Source organism: Somniosus microcephalus, chromosome 10 (genome assembly GCF_052327205.1).
Source record: "Somniosus microcephalus isolate GS21.2 chromosome 10, FLI_Smic_1.0, whole genome shotgun sequence".
Lineage (NCBI taxonomy): Eukaryota > Metazoa > Chordata > Chondrichthyes > Squaliformes > Somniosidae > Somniosus > Somniosus microcephalus.
In genome coordinates, this window is record NC_140996.1 from 83,276,402 (window position 1) to 83,298,609 (window position 22,208).

The window sequence follows — 22,208 nt, forward strand, 5'->3', positions numbered from 1 at the left end:
ATTTTAAGTTTCGATTTCCCGAAACTGCCTGCTCTGTGCTACAGAGTCCAAGCTTTTAAAATCTTACAGGCTTTTGGTCACGAGGTGCGGACACCATCTTTTGGGTACCCTTTTTAAATTGTCCATGCAGGGTCCCTTTTATTAATAACTTTGGGGGAATGTGCGAATTTTGCGAATCTTACACCTTGCTTCCATTTCCTCTGTCTCCCTGCACAGGTTCTCAACCCCCTGCCATTTTAGTTTAAACCCTCCCCAACAGCACTAACAAACACTCCCTCTAGGAGATCGGTCCCGGTCCTGCCCAGGTGCAAACCGTCCAGTTTGTACTGATCCCACCTCCCTCAGAGCCGGTTCCAATGTCCCAGAAATTTGAATCCCTCCCCCTTGCACCATTCTTCTAGCGACGTATTCATCTGAAATATCCTTCTATTTCTCCTCTGACTAGCACGTGGCACTGGTAGCAATCCTGAGATTACTACCTTTGAGGTCCTATTTTTTAAATTTACCTCCTAAATTCCTATATTCAGCTTTTAGGACCTCATCCCATTTTTTACCTATATCGTTGGTACCTATATGCACCCCGACAACTGGCTGTTCACCCTCCCCCTCCAGAATGCCCTTCTTTGCATCCTCCTCAAAACTTGCATTCCCACCTAGCTTTGTATCATCAGCAAACTTGGATATATTACATTTGGTCCCCTTATCCAAATCATTGATATAGATTGTTAATAGCTGAGGCCCAAGCACTGATCCTTGCGGTACCCCACTAGTTACATCCTGCCAACGCGAAAATGACCCTACTGTCTGTTTTCTGTCCGTTCACCAATCCTCAATCTATGCTAGTATATAACCCCCATCCCATGTTTAATTTTGTTTAATAACCTATTGTGTGGCACCTTATTGAATGCCTTCTGAAAATCCAAATGCACCGCATCCACTGGTTCCCCCTCATCTATCCTGCTAATTACAACTTCAAAAAATTCTAACAGATTCATCAAACATGATTTCCGTTTCATAAATCCATGTTGGCTCTGCCCAATCCTATTGTTATTTTCTAAGTGCCCTGTTACCACGTCCTTAATAATAGATTCTAGCATTTCCCCTACTGCTAATGTCAGGCTAACTGGTCTGTAGTTCCCCGTTTTCTCTCTCCTTTCTTAAATATTGGGGTTACATTTGCTACCTTCCAATCTGCGGGAACCGTTCTAGAATCTATGGAATTTTGGAAAATGCATCTACTATCTCTATAGCCACCTCTTTTACAACCCTAGGATGTAGGCCATCAGGTCCAGGGAATTTATCAGCTTTCAGTCCCATTCATTTCTCCAGTACTATTTTTTATCTAATACTAATTTCTTTCAGTTCCTCATTCTCACTAGACACTTGGGGCTAGAAATTCACTAGCCTTAGCGCCGCTTTTGAGGCGCTAGAGGGACTAGCGCCAGAGTTATGGCCAGTTCAAAAATTCCCTGGGGCCCTAAAGCGGCGTTGCACCGGTAGCGCTGCGCCGGCACCGATGACGTCATCGGTGTGCGCAGCGCCCCGTTTGCCATGCCGACGGGCCCCAGCGCCGAAATTCAGTTGCGGCCGCCTCGCCCGTGGCAGCCGCAACTAAGACTCTGGCAACACAGTCCAACATGTGTTTGCGCCGGCGCATTAAAGGCCCCGCGGCGGCCGGCCGCTTTCCCGCCGGCCGCCTGCCCGCAGCTCCCTCCCCGGACTTCTCCCCCCCCCCCCCCGGAACAGATGCAAGCCCGGCACTTGTCCGAGGTGCCGGGCTCATTTTTGAAGAGATTTGCGCGGGCCGCGGCCGGGTGCAGGCAGCTCCTCCTAAACGGAAGGAGGAGGCCTGCACTTCCCGAGCCTGCCGCACCGCAGCGGGCGCCGCAGCGCCGGAATAGCGCTGCAATGCGGCGCGTTGCGCCAGTTTTCAGGCGCTAAAACCCTTCAGTAGCGCCGGCAGCCGTTTGGGCGCGGCGCTACTGAATTTTTGGCGCGCGCAAAGGGACTTAGCGCCGGCGCTAACTTCCGGCGCTAAAGCCCTGGCGCAGCGCAAACTCAATTTCTAGGCCTTGGTTCTCCATATTTCCAGGAGGTTTTTTGCGTCTTCTTCTGCTGACGCTGCACCCTCAGAGGTTGCAGCTTCCTCTGAGGAGTCTGGAGGCTCAGGCTGTTCCTCCTGGATAGTGGGGACGGGTGCTTGCGATGGTCCTGTGGGGGATTAAAGGAAAGAGTCAGAGATGTGAGGCCAAGGTTACATGCACATTGTATATTGCAGATGAGCATAAGTCCATCTGTTAGAGCTTCAGAATCATTATCAGTGACTCATGCAATGTCACTGAGAGAGATGAAAAACTATTCTGTCACCAGCTTTCTTTGAGCATGAGCAGCAGACTGTTGCCAAGCCCTCACAGGTTCGCAACCCCAGAGGACGCCCGCCAAATGTATTGAGACACAAACAGCAAGAAAGTGAGCAAGGGGCCTCCACATCTGCTGATGCCAAGGGGGAACCACTATGTGGGAGCACGCGTAAGAGGAAGATACTGCACAAATAGTCACAAGGGTAGTCACTTGGGTGAAACGTGATGTTTAATGTTGAAAAGCCATCAGCTGGTTATTGTAAATAAAAATTCTGATGGCAACTATTACAGTTGTGGCATGTGTCATTTTGTAAATGGGACTTCCACATTGAGGGCTTAGGATTACTTGCAATTGTCAGTATGGTGGTCAGAGTGCTAGGAATGCGCTGGTTCTTGACCATTGTCGATGCTCTGGTAAGAAGCTGCGAGGCAAAAGTGCTTGATTGGCTAGGCTAAGCAAATCTGGCCAAGATGAGTGCGTTCCTTGCATCCCGGGCAGCAATGTTCTTGTGTACTGCTGCTGCTGGTTGATGGGCCTCTGCAAGATGTTCATTTTCGCTCTCCGCCTCCTCCTCATCTGAGGAGGATATGTGAGGAGCCACTTGGTCCTCAGGAATCTGCAAGCCACGACGCTGTGCCATGTTGTGAAGTGCACAGCAAACCACGACAATTCAAGAGACCCTGGCTGCTGAGTACTGCAGGGTTCCACCTGATCTGGCAACTGAATCGCATCTTCAGCAAGCCAATGGTTTGCTCGATTATGGATCTGGCGGAAATGTAGCTGTAGTTGTAGTGCTTCTCAGCTTCATTGGATGGGCTCCTCAACGGCATCATTAGCCACGTCCTCAGGGGTAGCCCTTGTGTCCAAGTAGCTATCTGTTAAGTTGGTCTGGCAGACTGAAGAGCGGAGGCACAGTAGATTAGTGCAGTATGAAGGAGTCATGGCAACTGCCAGGGTATTTGGCACAAACATGCAAAATTTCCTTCTTGTGGTCACACACCAGCTGCACATTGAGGGAGTGGAAGCCCTTGTGGTTGACAAAAATACCTGAATTGCGATGGGGTGCCTTAAGGGCCACATGTGTGCAGTCAACGATGCCCTGCACCCTTGGTAATCCTGCCAGATTAGCAAATCCAACTGCATGCGCCATGACACTTGCTCGATCCTTGGAGAAATGGATGCAATTGTGCGCGATGGCAAAGAGGGCGTCAGTTACCTGCATGATGCAAGTGTGTGCGGCTGCCTGGGAGATGCCACTGATGTCTGCTGCTGATCCCTGGAATGAGCCTGAGGCAAAAAAGTTGAGTGCGGTGGTGACTTTGATGGCCACTGGTAAGGGGTGTCCACCTGCTCCTCTGGGCTCCAGGTCTTGCTGCACCATTGCGCAGATGTCACCCACTACTTCTCGCGAAAGTTGGAGCCGCCTTTGGCACTGCTGCTCAGTCATGTTGTGGTAGCTGATCCTCTGTCTGTAGACCCTGTTTGGGGGGTATCTCCTGTGCCGATGGGCTTCCATGCGCTGGCGCCTTCTGGCCTGTGCAGCTTCAGGTGGGTGAACAGCAGCTTGGCGCTCCTGTTGTTGCTGCTGCTGTTGGTGCTGCTGTTGTTCATGATTCTGCTGCTGCCGCGGCTGGTCTTCGTCCGAATCTGCTGTCAAAGAGGAAAGGAAATAAATGTTTCCCATGCTTCTGGTATATGCCTCAGTTGAGGAAGCGCTCAGTCAAGGTGGCGAGAGGGGTTTCCCAGGAGGTCACACTGGAGATGGGTGTCAGGCTCCAAACTTCCAGAGCTATGGTTATGACTGCTAAATGTTCCCCAGACCTGAGACAACAATGTCCTGCCACCTGCAAATGATGACTGATCAAATCTCCTATTTAATGGTGGAGCTGCAGCTGATAGTCAGCAATCTAATTGTGCTACCGTCAGGTTTCACCATCGTGTTTCAGAGGAGGCGTGCATGACGTGGGAAGTGTTGAAATCAGAAAGGCCTCTCAAAATGGGATTATAGAGGCAATTCAGTGGTTGTTAAGGGCCTTAAGGCCAAGAGGCAGGATGGAGATGGGATCAGAAACCACGCATTTGTGAACATTTCTTGGAGGCGGGATGGAGGCAGGGTCGGGCCCGCCCGCCACTTCTTGCAATTTTAACATCCCACATGCCTCCATTCCTGCCTCCTTGGGCCTGGCAAAATTGAGCCCAAAGTATTTGTTTACTTTTGCTGCCATTTCATTATTCCCCATTATAATTTCTCCTGTCTTGGCCTGTAAGGGACCCACATTTACTTTCGCTAATCTTTTCCTTTTTACATACCTATAGAAGCATTTACAGCCTGTTTTTATGTCTCTTGCTAGTTTACTCTCATATTCTATTTTCCCTTGCTTTATCAATTTATTGGTCCTCCTTTGCTAAATTCTAATATCCTCCCAATCCTCAGGCTTACTCCTCGTTTTGGCGACATTATAAGCCTCTTCCTTTACTCTAATACTATCTTTAATTTCTCTTATTAGCCACAGTTGTTCCATTTTACCTGTGGTGTTTTTATACCTTAAGGTAATGGCCCAGAAATTCGGGTCTCCACGGGTGAGTACGCACGGGGTACTCACCCGTAGGCCCAATGGAAGTGCCGGTTTCCTGCATGCACTGTGCATGTGCGGGAAACCAGAACTTCCGTTCCCTTAAAGGAAAGGGTTCAGAGGTTGAACGTCTACACCGGAGAGGCAGCGCGTGCGCATGGAACTTACATTTTTGTTCCAGGTTTCTCCGGGAGGGTAAGCCTCCAAGAGTTACACATGTAAATAGCAGGCGCAAGGCCTGCTTTTAACAAGGTAAGTGGTGAATTAATTAAAATTAAAACATTTTTTCCACAGGTTTATTATTTTTAAATACTTTAAAGAAAGGTAAGTTTATTTTTAGCCCTGTCAGAAAATGTAATTAATTTTTTTTTAAATTTAAATTATTGTTTAAAATAGTTATTTTATGTAATTTATAGTTATTTTAAAAATGTTTTGTTTTGTGTTAAATTTATTTGAAATTTTAATGATGTTTTGGGGCTTATAGTATTTATAGTTTTGACAGCTCTTCCTGTCAATTTTATGAATGGGCATTTCCCTGCTACCATTGGCTCTCCGTGGCCCACGCATCGAACTAACTGCACCCCTCGGATACGCAAGCACTGTGCACCAGCAGTTGGAGGAGGCCCAGGATCGGAATCCCACGCGGGCCCACAGCTCAATGGCCGGCGCGCTGGGTAAGGGCAGGTTGGAGGCCTGCACCCGCGGGAAGCCTCCGGCCCAAATTTCTGGGCCAATGTATATTCATTGTGAATCATGATTATTTCTTTAAGTGTTTGCCATTGGTTTTCTACTGTCATATCTTTTAATCTAATTTCCCAACCTACCTTAGCCAACTCACCTTTCATAGCTGCGTAGTTTACTTTGTTCAGGTTTAGGACCCTAGTTTTGGATTTAACTCAATCACTCTCAACCTCAACATAAGATTCTATCATATTATGATCACTGCTCCCCAGAGGCTCCTTTAATACAAGGTTATTAATTAACCCTGTCTCATTGCACAATACTAGATCTAAAATAGTCAGTTCTGTCATAGGTTCCTTGACATACTGATCCAGAAAACTGTCTTGAATGCATTCCATGAACTCTTCCTCTGCACTCTTTCTGCAAATTTGGTTTGCCCAGTCTATATGAAAGTTAAAGTCCCCCATGATTACTGTATTACCCTTGTTACACGCATCTCTAATTTCCTGATTGACACCCTGCCCAACTCTACAACCACTGTTAGGGGGCCTATAGATTACTCCCACGAGAATTTTCTGCCCCTTGTTGTTTCTTAGCTCCACCCAAACTGATTTTACATTTTGTTTTTCCAATCCATGATCCTTTCTCTCCACTGTCTTTATTCCCTCCTTTAGTATCAGGGCTACAACTCCTCCTCTTCCATTCTGCCTGTCTCTTCTAAAAGTCAAATATCCTGGAATATTTAGATCTCAACCTTGGTCACTCTGCAACCACGTCTCTGTAATGGTTATTAAATCATACCCATTTATTTCTATCTGTGCTATTAATTCATCTATTTTGCTGCGAATGCTTCATGCATTCAAATATAATACCTTTTGCTTTAACTTTTTTTTATTAATCCCTGATGTCACTTTAGTCACTAATCCCCTAATACCTTTGTTAAGCTTTCTATCCCTTCCCGACCCATTCTGTTTATCTTTACCCAGATCACTACTCTGCTCTACAGCCTTGATATTTCTCTTACTGCTTTTGAATTTACACTTTCCTGAATCCTCCCACTCCCCCTTCATTAGTTTAAAGTCCTCTCTACCTCCCCAGTGTAGGGGATGGCATGTGTGCAGTCAGCTCGCCTCTGGCTGGGTTCCCGAGTGGTTCGAATCGCTCCCACACCCCTGGGTTCTAGGCACCGGACTTAGATACAGGCGGCGATATGGAATTGGAGTAGACAACTGGTTTGATACAAGAAAACCGTATTTTTATTAAAAGGCACAATAAAAGTTACAACACTGAAAATTACTGAAATAGTTACAGGCTTACAAGAGTACACTTAATTAGGAATGGGGAACACGCGGCACATCGAGGGAAAAATCTCAGTATTAATTCCCTTACCCTTGTCCCACCCCCAATATCTAACTAATTGTGCTGTGAGGGGCCAGGGATTATGCTCACCAATAAGGGTTTCTGGACAGGTCGAATTCTGTCGATTGGGCCGGTTGCGGTTTTGGGGTTCGCTCTTGGTGTCCTTTGGGGCCTGCCATCGTCACGTGGTCCCAGGGCGTGGCGGTGGAGTCGCCTGAGTAAAGTACCCTCTTTTCCTCCATTAGAGACGGGGAGTAAAGTCTTTGTTGGGTAATTTACCTTGTAGAGTTGAAAACTTCGGGTTTTATTCTCCTGGTGGTGGTCTGGTCATCGAAGTTTTGTTGCGCTTGGGGTTCTGTGTTGGCTTGGTCGAGGTGGCCTAGATCATTACCTGTGCAGTGGTAATGATCTGAATGTATAGATTACCCGGCCCTTTGTTACCACGGTGCTCGTGGTCGTCGGCTTCTTCTTCTACCCCTGCTTCGAACGTCAGCTTATGCCTGGACCGGGGTGTGTGCCTGCTCATCCCCAACGCTTCTCTACGCTGCCCTTCTCTGCTTATCGGCCTTGCCGTTCACCTCGTCTTCTTTTTTTTTGGGTTACCGGTGGGCCTACAATTATACTACTTCGGAGGTTCCTTACCTGCACGCCAAATCAGGGTTAGTTCTTTGTCTAACTTTGGCGGGCTCGTTAAAGTGATTATAGTCTTTCACTTTAACTGCTTTTTGGGTGGTTGCCCCGTTGTTAAATGTTCCTTAATGTCTCAGTGTTTGTTATTCCTAATGTTTAATCGGCGTTTTCCTGGCTTGGTGGCTACTTCGAACTGTAACCGATTGTTTATGCAAAAGGTTTGATGGGTTGAAGATTAAGTATTTCCTGAGTTGATTGGTTTTAAAATGAAGAATGCGTATTCTGCATTATCTAATGTCTGGCTTCAGAAATAACAAGTCCCTCACAGACCCAGGCATGTCATCTGACCTGCCGTTTTGCAGGGCCCTGTTTTTTTCAATCTTGCAGGCTTCTGCCATGAGGTCCAGAAGCCATTTTGTTTAGGGTGCCCTTATAACTTCGTCCTTCAGGGTCCCTTTATTAATAACTCTGGGGAATATGGGAATTTTGAGAACCCTACACTAGTTATTCAATTCGCCAGGACATTGGTCTCGGCCTGGTTTAAGTGGAGCCCGTTCCCATGAACAGCTCCCTCTTTCCCCAGTACTGGTGCCGGTGCCCCATGAACTGATACCCCTGCCTCCCACACCACTCCTTGATCCACTCATTTAACCTTCTAATCTGTTTGTCCCTCTGCCAATTGGTGCGTGGCTCAGGTAACAATCCAGAGATTATTACCTGTGAGGTTCTGCATTTTAATTTCAACTCTAGCTCCTCAAACTCTCTCAGCAGAACCTCATTCCGAGTTCTACCTATGACAACTGGATCCTCCCCCTCACACTCCAAGTTCATCTCCAGCCATGAGGAGACATTCTTTTTCCCTGGCACCATTCAGACAACACAACTTTCAGAACTCCCAGTCCCAGCTGCAGAGAACTGTATCTATACCCCTGACTATACTGTCCCCTACCACTACCACATTCCTTTTCACTCCCCCCACTTGAATGGCCTCCTGCACCATGGTCAATTGCTCATCCACCCTGCAGTCCTTGTTCTCATCCCCACAGGGAGCAAGTATCTCATACCTGTTAGTCAAAGTCAAGGGCCGGGGCTCCTCCATCATTACATCCTGGGTCCCCATACCTACCTGATTCGTGATCATACCCTCCTGTCCCTGACCATTGATGAACTTTAAATTATTACTTAACCTAAGGGGTGTGACTGCCTCCTGGAACAAAGTGTCCAGGTGACTCTCCCCCTCCCTGATGCCATACAATATCTGCACCTCATACTCCAGCTCAACAACTGTGAGCCAAAGTTCCTTGAGCTGCAGACACTTACCGCAGATGTGGTTGCTCAGGATCTTGCTGGTCTCCACAAACTCTCACATGCTGCAGTTATAGCACACCACCTGCCCTGCCATGTCTATCTAACCTTCTTTATTTATTTGATTATTTAATAAATTATTATTATTATTTCAATCAATTATTTTAGTTTTATCAATTAATTGGTTTATCTTGATTAAGTTACTAATTCAGTAAAGTAATAGTAAGTTACAGTTTCCTGGCTCTGAGTTTAACCCACTTCCCCAGCTTAGAGGCTAAAAAATACTGTAATGCTCACCAACCAATCACCTACCTGCTGCCCTGTGATGCCACCCTTTGACTTTTTCCTGTTTTGAAGGCTCCCCGCGCTGCCTCTCTCTTTATAGCACCACCACCGCCGCTCTCACTGATCGCGCTGCCTCTCTCTTTATAGCACCACCGCCACCGCTCTCACTGATCGCGCTGCCTCTCTCTTTATAGCACCACCGCCGCCGCTCTCATTGATCGCACAGCCTCTCTCTTTCTAGCACCACCGCCGCCGCTCTCACTGATCGCACAGCCTCTCTCTTTATAGCACCACCGCCGCCGCTCTCACTGATCACGCTGCCTCTCTCTTTCTAGCACCACCGCCGCCGCTCTCACTGATCACGCTGCCTCTCTCTTTATAGCACTGCCGTCGCTGCTCTCGCCGTTTTATCCCAGGTCCGCTCCTCTCGCCGCTGCTCTCACTGATGTCGCTGCCTCTCTCTTTATAGCACCATCGCCGCCACTCTCATTGATCGCACAGCCTCTCTCTTTATAGCACTGCCGTCGCTGCTCTCACCGTTTTATCCCAGGTCCGCTCCTCTCGCCGCCGCTCTCACTGATCACGCTGCCTCTCTCTTTATTGCACCGATGCTGCTCTTGTCATTTTATCCCAGGTCCACTCCTCTCACCGCTAAAAAACAAAGATTCTATACGGGGATGAGTTTTCTGAACCGGGGAATCTTCCGGGGATATTGTTTGCCCAGGGACACAATACCTCATCTGGGGACTGTCCCCGGAAAATGGGGACGTATGGTCACCCTAATTTCAATGGTCAGAAAATCATACACAGCATACACCTGAATTCCCAGCATGTGGCGGGAACATGAACTTGGAAAATTGCTTCTGCTGTGTGCACTCCTGGAATAAAAGAGCGAGGGATAGAGAAAATAAAACTTATTTCCTGACCAGCACAAGATAGAATGAGATGGTTCTGGTCTCTAAGTCTATTGCCAATAGGCAGAATGTACACAGATGGCGCTTATGGCAGTGTGTCCACGTTTTTGACCCCCCTCCCTCTATCCATAGATTATACTCTGTTAGTCCACCTCAGAAGGATAAAAAGAGAAGCAAACTCTTCCAGAATTTACACCAAAGGCCCTTTGGCTCCAGCCCATCACTCAACCAACTGAGCTACTGATACTCCCTGAAGAGTTAATTATAATTGTTAACATTTATTGTTATGAGTAGATCACCAGTAGGATCTCATTATTGCTAACTAAGCAATGGGGTTGTATCATTTGATACTGTCTTTTAGTCACCGCTGGATGCTGCCAATTTTGGACAGTGTTTTACAATTCTAGTTGCTGGGTTAAAAGTGTATTGCATAGTGCAGCTGAATTTTAACTGGGGGCGAGGGGCCAGCACAAATAGTAGAGTATCAGGCTTGTTGAGCTCACCCATGTGAGGCCCAGGCCATTTTAATTCCCAGGCCTCATTTAAATAAGGCCCGACTCCTGCCTGAATCCGACGTCAATGACATTGTGGTAAACCACTGTATTGTATATTGCCACCTCTGGGTGGCGCTGTGTATGGAGGCATGCCTCAGCTGACTCCACCCACCACTGTGTGGGTTTCGTTCAGACTTGTTCAGTCACTCACGAAGAAGCATGGTCTCTTCTTAGCTAATAAAAGCCTTATTCATCTCTTCTTTCGACTCGTCATCTCTTCTTCGACTCATCACCTTTTATGAAGTAATTGATAAGCGTATCAATTTTATTAGCTAAAAGTTAAATGGCGACACCTGAGGAGCAACAACAGCAACGGATACAGCAGACATTGCTGAGAGCCCTCAGACCACCACGCCTGGACCTCGACCCTCAAGAGGTGGGGGCATCAGCCAAGTTTGAACACTGGCTGAGCTGCTTTGAATCCTTCCTCGCAATCTCACAGGTTACAGAGGAGGATCACAAACTGAAAATTTTGACCGCCCAGGTGAGCCATCAAGTATATATGCTAATCCGGGACTCTAATACGTACGTGGCGGCCCTCGAGCTACTAAAAGGGCAATATACGCGCCCAGTGAACACAATTTACGCCCGACACCTCTTGGGATCCCGCAGGCAGCAACCGGGAGAATCGGTAGGGGCATTTGCACGGGCGCTACTGGCACTCTGCAGAGACTGCGATTGTAAAGCGGTAACGGCTGTGGAGCACGCGCAGGGACTCGCCTGTGATGCCTTCGTCAGGGGCCTCCAGTCAGACCACACCCGGCAGAGACTGCTAGAAAGCAAGGAACCCGACCTGAAGACGGCCATTGCCCTTGCGCTCTCGTTAGAGGAGGCCCACCGAAACCTCGAGGCATACCCCCGTAACGGCGCCGAGACATGGCAATCGAAACCGTGGGACACGGGACCGCCGCCCCCGGCACCAACCGCTGCAGCGACCCAACCGAGACAGCAGCCTCCGGTAAGAACTGCTTCGATGCCCAGTAACCAGGCCCAAAAATGCTATTTCTGTGGCCAGTTAAAACATCCCAGAGCGCACTGCCCAGCTAAGACAGCTACCTGCTCGGGCTGCGGGAAGAAAGGCCATTACGCTAACGCCTGCAAGGGGAAGCCAGCCAGCAGCGCAGCGTGCGGGCCGTGGGAGCAGCCATCTTATCCGCCATTTTGTGTACCCCCGGCCGCATGGCATCCGCCGCCATCGTATCCAACGCACTCAACCGCCATTTCGTCACCGGAACCGACCACCGTCTCGGCGGATGACTATAGTGACTCACTAAGCCACATACTGGCCTCCGTGACGCTGGATCAAGCCCTCCCTCACCATCTATCCAGCTCCATGATGGATATCGCGGTAAACGGCCGCGCCACCAGTTGCCTGATCGACAGCGGGAGCACAGAGAGTTTCGTCCACCCCGACACGGTACGTAGCCACTCCCTCACGATTCTGCCAACGCACCATCGCATTTCTATGGCGTCCAAGTCCCAGTCAATGGACATCAGCGGCTACTGTGTGGTGACCCTGTCAGTAGGGGGCACTGAATATAAAAAATGTAAACTGCTAGTCCTGCCCCGTCTTTGCGCTGCCGTCCTGCTAGGGTTGGATTTTCAGTGCCACCTTAAGAGTGTCACACTAGCATACGGTGGACCCCTCCCCCCACTCACAGTCTGCAACCAACAACTTTTAAATCGCCCGCTGCAAACCACCTGCAGCCTTTCCACATTAAAAGTCCCCCCCCCTCCCCTGTTCGCTAACCTCACCCGCGACTGTAAACCCATCGCTACCAAAAGCAGGCGGTACAGTGCCGGGGACAGAGCTTTTATCAGCTCTGAGGTGGAGCGGCTATTGAAGGAGGGCATTATCGAAGGTAGCACTAGCCCCTGGCGAGCCCAGGTTGTAGTCGTTAAAACCACTGCAAAACGCCGCATGGTAATCGACTACAGCCAAACCATAAACCGGTACACCCAGCTGGACGCGTACCCCCTCCCTCGCATATCTGATATGGTCAATCAGATTGCGCAATACAAAGAATTCTCCACCATCGACCTTAAGTCAGCGTACCACCAGCTGCCCATCCGCCATGAGGACCGCCAGTATACTGCCTTCGAGGCAAACGGCCGCCTCTACCACTTCCTTAGGGTCCCCTTCGGCGTCACCAACGGGGTTTCGGTCTTCCAAAGGGAAATGGACCGAATGGTTGACCAGAACGCGCTGCGGGCAACCTTCCCCTATTTGGATAACGTCACCATCTGCGGCCACGACCAGCAGGACCACGACGTTAATCTAGCAAATTTCCTCCGTACGGCCCAACGGCTGAACCTAACGTACAATAACGAAAAATGTATGTTTCACACCAAGCGCCTGGCCATCCTCGGCTGCGTGGTGGAGAACGGAGTCATCGGGCCCGACCCCGACAGAATGCGCCCCCTAATGGAGCTACCCCTTCCCCACTGCCAAAAAGCACTGAAGAGATGCCTGGGGTTTTTCTCCTACTACGCCCAGTGGGTGCCCCTCTATGCAGACAAAGCCAGGCCCCTCATCAAAGCCACCTCCTTCCCCCTGACACCAGAGGCGTGTGCAGCCTTCACTCTTATCAAGAACGATATCGCGAAGGCCGCAATGCACGCGGTGGATGAGTCCATCCCCTTCCAAGTGGAGAGCGATGCCTCCGACTTCGCCCTAGCCGCGACCCTTAACCAGGCGGGCAGACCCGTGGCCTTTTTCTCAAGGACCCTCCAGGGCCCCGAGACGAGACACTCCTCCGTCGAAAAGGAGGCCCAGGCTATTGTAGAAGCGGTGCGTCACTGGAGGCATTACCTGGCCGGGAAACGATTTACCCTGCTCACTGACCAGCGTTCAGTAGCTTTTATGTTTAATAATAAGCAGAGGGGTAAAATCAAGAACGACAAGATCTTGAGGTGGAGAATCGAACTCTCCACCTACAATTATGATATCTTGTATCGGCCAGGGAAACTCAATGAGCCCCCAGATGCCCTATCACGTGGTACATGCGCCAACGCGCAGAGTGATAGGCTGCAGTCCCTCCACAATGACCTCTGCCACCCGGGGGTCACCAGGTTTTTCCATTTTATCAAATCCCGTAACCTGCCCTACTCCATCGAGGAGGTCAGGACCATGACCAAGAGCTGCCAAATCTGCGCCGAGTGCAAACCGCACTTCTATAGGCCGGACAGAGCAAGCCTGATCAAGGCCACCCGCCCCTTCGAACGCCTGAGCGTCGATTTTAAAGGGCCCCTCCCCTCCGCTGACCGCAATGTGTACTTCCTCAACATAGTTGATGAGTACTCCCGTTTCCCCTTTGCCATCCCTTGCCCAGACATGACCAGTACCACGGTCATCAAGTGTCTGAATGACATCTTCGCTCTGTTCGGGTTCCCCAGCTATATACATAGCGACAGGGGCTCATCGTTCATGAGCGACGAACTTCGGCAGTACCTGCTAACAAGAGGTATCGCCATGAGCAGGACCACCAGTTACAACCCCCGGGGGAACGGCCAGGTGGAAAGGGAGAACGCGACGGTTTGGAAGGCAGTCCTCTTAGCACTAAAATCTAAGGGCCTTCCGACCTCCCGCTGGCAGGAGGTCCTCCCTGCAGCGCTCCACTCCATTCGGTCACTGCTTTGTACTGCCACTAATGCGACCCCTCATGAGAAAATGTTCGTTTTCCCCCGGAAGTCTACATCGGGAACCTCGCTACCGGCATGGTTGACTTCTCCCGGGCCCGTCCTACTGCGGAGGCACGTGAGGACGCATAAAACGGACCCCCTGGTCGAGCGGGTGCACCTCCTACACGCCAACCCCCAGTATGCCTGGGTGACATACCCAGACGGGCGGGAGGACACGGTCTCCATACGAGATCTCGCACCCTCGGGTACCCCTGAATTACCACCGTTATCCCCCTTACCACCGTTATCCCCCTTACCACTGTTATCCCCCACCACCCCTCCCAACCCAACCCCTGCAGACGGCATGCCAAAGCCCCAGGAATCTTCGCCAACCACCCAGACACCAGACCCGACGTCGGATGCTGCAACACCACCGCCGCCACCACGACGATCAGGACGTCAGACAAGGCCTCCTGATAGACTTAACTTGTAGTACCCTTCACCCCGCCGGACTTCACATTAAACAAGGGGTGAATGTGGTAAACCACTGTATTGTATATTGCCACCTCTGGGTGGCGCTGTGTATGGAGGCATGCCTCAGCTGACTCCACCCACCACTGTGTGGGTTTCGTTCAGACTTGTTCAGTCACTCACGAAGAAGCATGGTCTCTTCTTAGCTAATAAAAGCCTTATTCATCTCTTCTTTCGACTCGTCATCTCTTCTTCGACTCATCACCTTTTATGAAGTAATTGATAAGCGTATCAGACATGATGCCGGCAGACGGGAATGGGTGAGAGGCGGGAATTCCCAACACGATCGAGGTGGGGTGCCCGGGGCAGTTGAGGCCCAAGGTTTAAATCTTACACTTACCACCTCGGCCCTCTTTTGGCCCTGCTGCCCTCTGGTGCCGGGTTTCCCTGGCAAGGTCACCACCAGGCGACAACCTCACGACACAAAATAAAAATATCGCTGGGGTCTGATTGAAATTATCAGCTCCTAATTTTTGAATCTCAATGGGGCCCTCACGTGTCTGAGGTGAGAGCTTCACTGGCTAGCCAAAATGCAGTGACTAAAATGCCGTGTGATGCGAGGTTGATGCAGACCCGATAAGTTGCAGGCAGCTACGATTTTAACAACACCCCCCCCCCCCGCCCCTGTTGCCATTCTTGTTAGGTGTGGGATGTTAAAATAATTTCTGGTTAAATAATAGAAATAGGAATGTTTATCAGAATAATTCCAGGGCATTTATAATGACATGCATTAAGGATGCACAAAATGCTGACATTAGTGTCAATTTGAATATCACTAAATACATCCATAAATGAACTCTTCGGAAGCTCATTTAGCTGATCTCACATCAACCCTTTTACAATATGTTACTAGTTTACGAAGCTCAAGTTCATTAAATTAGTACTGCATTGCCATTGAACTAATGATGAGTTGTCAATATAATGGTTTTGATATAATGACTTTAATGCTTTCTGAAATCATTTAAGGTCTACAGAATAATTTTTGCAGCAGTATAAACTTTATTATGACATTGCTGTGACTTACAGCAATCACTGTGCTCTTGTGCATTTGTCTAATTCAGCTTGTTATAATATTCATCATTAACAATTTACAAATACTTATTTTTATGGATGTTATACGATAGAAATGAGCATGTGAATATTTTAAAAGCTGCAAAGGACATTTAGTACTCAATGAACTGACAAACATCTGCAAATACAGCAACACATTGTTTCTACCAATAGGAATTGTTCACTGGCCATCATTTGCTGACTCTCGTCACATCTGGGCATTTATTGATGTAGAAAATGCTGCAATACTGCAAAGCTATGTGTCATTGCCCTGAACCTTACCCTTACTACTGGGCACTCTTGTGCAAATTAATGCCATTGAATCAAGGGAAAGGTGATATTGCTCATCACTGATGATCATTGGATAAAGCTTCTTCTCCGTAGTTTGGAATGAATGTGGCACTGCAACATAAACCAGACCTCTGACACGAGAAGCCAACATTGCTATAACTAAACATTATAGTTTCCTTGGTCTGTCTAACCACCTTTTATTTTACCTATCTATAATCTATCTCCATCTGCCTATTATTTTATCTTACTTTATCTATTATTTCTTCTATCTCTCTGCCCTTTATTTTATTAATCTATTTGTTATCTTATAATCTATGTTTATTAATTATCTTACTGATTTATCTTTCTATCATATCTATTATCTTATTAATGTATCTTTCTATCTATTATACTATCTACTTGCCTAGCTATCTCTCTATCTATTTATCTATCGATTTTATGTGGTGAAGGTGCATTATTATTTATATCACCTCACCTACTTGTTGTCATTGTGATATGTATCATCGTGGCTGTGTTACCCTTTCCTTCTCCTCCAACTGGATTTTGACTGTGACCGTAGTAAACTATCCCTCCTCACCCTTCTCAACCTGTCTGCAGCCTTTGGCACAGTTGACCATACCATCCTCCTCCAATGCCTCTCTTCCATCATCCAGCTGGATGTGACTACCCTCGCCTGGTTCCATTCCTATCTGTCCAGTCACAGCCAGAAAATCACCTGCAAAGGCTTTTCTTCCCGCACCCGCACCGTCACCTCTGGAGACCCATAAGGATCTGTTCTTGGCTCCCTCCTATTTCTTATCTGCATGCTGCCCCCGACGACATCATCTGAAAACACAACGTCATGTTCCACATGTATGCTGATGACACCCAGCTCTATATCACCACCACCTCTCTTGACCCCTCCACTGCCTCTGATTTGTCATGCTTCTTGTCTGACATCCAGTACTGGAGGAGCAGAAATTTCCTCCAACAAAATATTGGGAAGAGCAAAGCCACTGTCTCCCATCACAAACTCCATTCATTAGTCACCAACTCCATCCTTCTTTGTGGTCACTGTTTGTGGCTGAACCAGACCGTTTGTAAACTTGATGTCCTATTTGACCTTGAGATGAGATTCCAACCCCATATCCGCTCCATCAACAAGACTGCCTACTTCCACCTGCGTAACATTGCCCATCTCTGACATGCCTCAGCTCATCTGGTGTTGAAATGCTCATTCATGCTTTTGTTACCTCTAGATTTGACTATTCCAATGCTCTCCAGGCCTGCCTCCCACAGTGCGCCCTACAAACGTGATCTCATCCAAAACTCTGCTGCCCGGATCCTAACTCGCACCAATTCCGGTTCACCCATCACCCCTGTGCTCGCTGACAAACATTGGCTCCCGGACAGGCAATGAGTTAATTTTAAAATTCTCATCCTTCTTTTCAAATCCCTCCCTGGCTTTATCCCTCACTATCTCTGTAACCTCCTGTGGCCCTACAACCCTTTGAGATCTCTGCACTCCTCCAATTCTGTCCTCTTGCACATCCCTAGTTTCAATCACTTTACCATTGGTGGTCATGCCTTTAGTTGCTGAGGCCCTAAGTCCTGGCATAAAAATCACCAATACTTTGAAAGTAGTTCCCATGGTATGCTACTGCTGGACATCTTCCCATTCAAGATAATGGATCAATGGAACAAAAAGATCCGGTTAACTTTATATAGAAAATTATTTTCCACTATGAAGTTAAATTGCATGAAAATGTATTAATTATTTCTGTAAAGGTGCACTGTTGAATATGGCTTGTGACTGCACATCATTGCTCCTACTTAATCTGTTAATTCAAGCAAATTATTTTGTATTCTATATGATGCATGCCTGCCAACATATTTCAATTAAAAAAACTTCTTTTAATTAAAAGATAGATGTAAAAATTCTATTTCCATGAGCCTTGCTAGGCAGTTATTATCATTCAGAAGCTCTTAGACCAACACTCAGTTCTACATGTGGAGGTAACTATAAAGGCTATGAATGTTGGATGTGAAAAATAAACTTGGCTTTAAATTCAATGCAGGCAGCATCTGAAAAGTAGGTTACTGTTATGCATGTGACTAATCATCATTAATGCTAATCTTTGACCTGGCAACCACTGGAATTGGCAGGGACCACTGGTCAGTAAACTACATGTCAGGCCTATGATTTCTCAATCAGTTCTCTGCTCCTCTCCAGAATTGCCTGATCACAGACTCAGCCCCACAGGCCTGGCCATACCAATTCTGATGAAAGATCACTTTGAAGATGTAACTGGTAAAATAGTAAAATAGATAAGGGATGTGGTGTATTTGGACTTTCAGAAGGCTTTCGATAAGGTCCCACATAAGAGATTAGCGTGCAAAATTAAGGCACATGGGATTGGGGGCAAGGTATTGACTTGGATAGAGAACTGGTTGGCGGACAGAAAGCAAAGAGTTGGAATAAACGGGTCGTTTTCCGAGTGGCAGGCAGTGACTAGTGGGGTACCGCAAGGATCGGTCCTAGGAACCCAGCTGTTCACAATATATATTAATGATCTGGACGAGGGAATTGGATGTAATATCTCCAAATTTGCAGACGACACAAAGCTGGGTGGAGGGTAAGCTGTGAGGAGGATGTCAAGAAACTCCAGTACGATTTGGACAGATTGGGTGATTGGGCAGAAACATGGCAAATGCACTATAATGTGGATAAATGTGAGGTTATCCACTTTGGTGGCAAAAACAGGAAGGCAGGTTATTATTTGAATGGCCATAGATTGGGAGAAGGGGAAGTGCAAAGAGACCTGGGTGTTCTTGTGCACCAGTCGCTGAAGGTAAGCATGCAGGTGCAGCAGGCGGTTAAGAAGGCAAATGGTATGTTGGCCTTCGTAGCAAGAGGGTTCGAGTACAGGAACAAGGATGTCTTGCTACAGTTGTACAGGGCCTTGGTGAAACCGCACCTTGAGTATTGTGTGCAGTTTTGGTCGCCTTATCTGAGGAAGGACGTTCTTGCCATGGAAGGAGTGTAGCAAAGATTCACCAGGCTGATACCTGGGATGGCAGGAATGACGTATGAGGAGAGATTGTGTCGATTGGGCTTATACTCACTGGAGTTTAGAAGATTGAGAGGGGATCTCATCGAAACCTATAAAATTCTGTCAGGCCTGGACAGACTAGATGCAGGAAGGATGTTTATGACAGCCGGGGAGTCCAGAACCAGGGGTCATAGTCTAAGGATAAGGGGTAAGCCATTTAGGACTGAAATGAGGAGGAATTTCTTCACCCAGAGAGTGGTGAACCTGTGGAATTCTCTGCCACAGAGGGTGGTGGAGGCCAGTTCATTAAATATATTCAAGAAAGAGTTGGATATATTTCTTATGGCTAAAGGGATCAAGGGATATGGGGAGAAGGCAGGGATAGGGTACTGAATTTGGATGATCAGCCATGATTACATTGAATGGCGGAGCAGGCTCGAAGGGCCGAATGGCCTACTCCTGCTCCTATCTTCTATGTTTCTATGTTTCTAAGAAACTTAACCTAATTTTTGCCTGCAGGCACAGGTTGACTTGCTGTACATTTCCTGCATTATTTTTTGTTGCTTTCATTATCATTTAGTTCTGGCCATTCATTGTGAGTTATCTTAGAAAATGGGCCAAATTTTGCTGGAAAAATAACAGCGCATTAATGATACACACCATTATTAATGTGCAAATCAGTTAGCAAGTTCAGGGGATTATGAGATACCCCATGAGTTGCAAATCTCCAGAGCTTGCTGGTCGATTTACGCCGCGCTCTCATTCACTTCGCACAAACAGCATCTTGCCCTTAACCTCCCCGTTATTTTTAAGAACTTGTTGATTTGCACATTAATTGCCCATTAAACTTGCCTCAGAAAGTTAGGGCTGTAATTAAGAATATAAGTACCTATTTAACAACGTGATAATTGTTAAAGTAATACCAATCAAATTTTTTGTTCCTGAATGGGAACAATTAATTTTATTTATTCATGAGATGTGGGCATCGCTGGCAAGGAAAGCATTTATTGCCCCTCCCTAATTAGCCTTGAGAAGGTGGTGGTGAGTCAGCTTGTTGAACTGCTGCAGTCCGTGTGGTGAATGTACTCGCACAGTGCTGTTAGGGAGGGGGTTCCAGGATTTTGACCCAGTGACGATGAAGGAATGGCGATATACTTCTAAGTCAGGATGGTGTGTGACTTGGAGGGGAACTTGGAGGTGGTGGTGTTCCTATGCGCCTGCTGCCCTTGTCCTTCTCGGTGGTAGAGCTCACAGGTTTGGGAGGTGCTATCAAAGAAGCCTTGGCGAGTTGCTGCAGTGCATCTTGTAGATGGTACACACTGCAGACGGAGTGCACTGGTGGTGAAGGGAGTGAATGTTTAAGATGGTGGATGGGGTGCCAATCAAGCGGGTTGCTTTGTTGCGGATCGTGTCGAGCTTCTTGAGCATTGTTGGAGCTGCACTCATCCAGGCAAGTGGAGAGTATTCCATCACACTCCTGACTTGTGTCTTATAGATGGTGGATAAGCTTTGGGGAGTTAGGAGGTGAGACACCCGCAACAGAATACCCAGCCTCTGATCTGCTCTCTGGTCCAGTTAAGCTAATGTTACTTGCTACTAATCAGCCTAAGCCTGAATGTTGTCTAGGTCTTGCTGCATTCGGGCATGGACTGCTTCATTATCTGAGGAGTTGCGAATGGAACTGAACACTGTGCAGTCATCCGCGAATATCCCCACTTCTGAACTTATTATGGAGGGAAGGCCATTGATGAAGCAGCTGAAGATGGTTGGGCCTAGGACACTGCCCTGAGGAACTCCTGCAGCGATGTCCTGGGACTAATATGATTGGCATCCAACAACCACAACCATCTTCCTTTGTGCTAGGTATGACTCCAGCCAGTGGAATGTTTCCCCCCTGATTCCCATTGACATCAGCTTTACTAGGGCTCCTTGATGACACACTCGGTCCAATGCTACCTTTATGTCAAGGGCAGTCACTCTCACCTCACCTCTGGAATTCAGCAATTTAAATTGCTCAACTCATTTCTGCATGTAGTCAATTGTTGTTAAAAAAAATTCGTACTTTTCCTTTCTGTCTTTTTTTCTCTCTCTCTTAATCCAATCTTTCTTTCCATCTCTTTATTTCTCTTTCTGTACATGATTTGACTCTAATTCGCCCTCCTTCTCTGTCTTTCCTATTCCTTTCTCAATCCTTAAATCCCATTGGTTAAAGAGATACACAGTTGGTCCCATTGCTCAAGGTCTTGGATGCCCCGTTGCCCTCATTGCGGCGCTATCAGCTCCCACTTTCAGCAAGTTACGATGCTAAACATTTTTGAGCTGAAGGGTGGAAGAAAAAATCGAATTAATGGCGTACGCTCCAGCATGATTTTCGCCGAATGTTCCTTAGAGCTGTTAATACTTACTGCATTTCGTTCATTCCATTTACTGGGTGCTGCACAATTGTGAAACATTATTATTTAAAACAAAACGTGAAACCTACTGAGCAAACAGAACTATAGGTCAGTGCTGTCTTCAGCACATTTTGCTTGAACATATGTATAAACTGGTGAAAAGTTTCCGATCATCAAAAAGACAAGTCTTTTCAGTTTATAGACTGTCACTAAGGTAACACTTATGAAACATTGGCCACAAAATTTGGCTCCTTAGTGCCTGCTGTTTCGGCACTACGTGTGCTGCTTTGAATTCAAAATGGTGTTGTGGCTCGCACACGCACTCCTGGTGCGAGTCGTGCCGGATGCCATATTGGCGAGGACGTTAGCGTGCGCAGTGAGCATCTGCTGGAATTATGCAGAAAAGGCAGATTATTACCTCATTCAGCGTGTAATGCTGATTTGACGCCAGTGCTGCCATTTTGGAGCTCAACGCTTCAGCTAACCCCCCGCTCGCTTATGCACGCATAGCTGAACACACATTCAGAAATAGCAAGGATCCCCCACCAGCGCTTTTTGAAGGGATCATGAACTACTTACAGGTTAGTTGCAGCTTGATTTCTACTGGCTGCTGCTACAATTGTAGAAG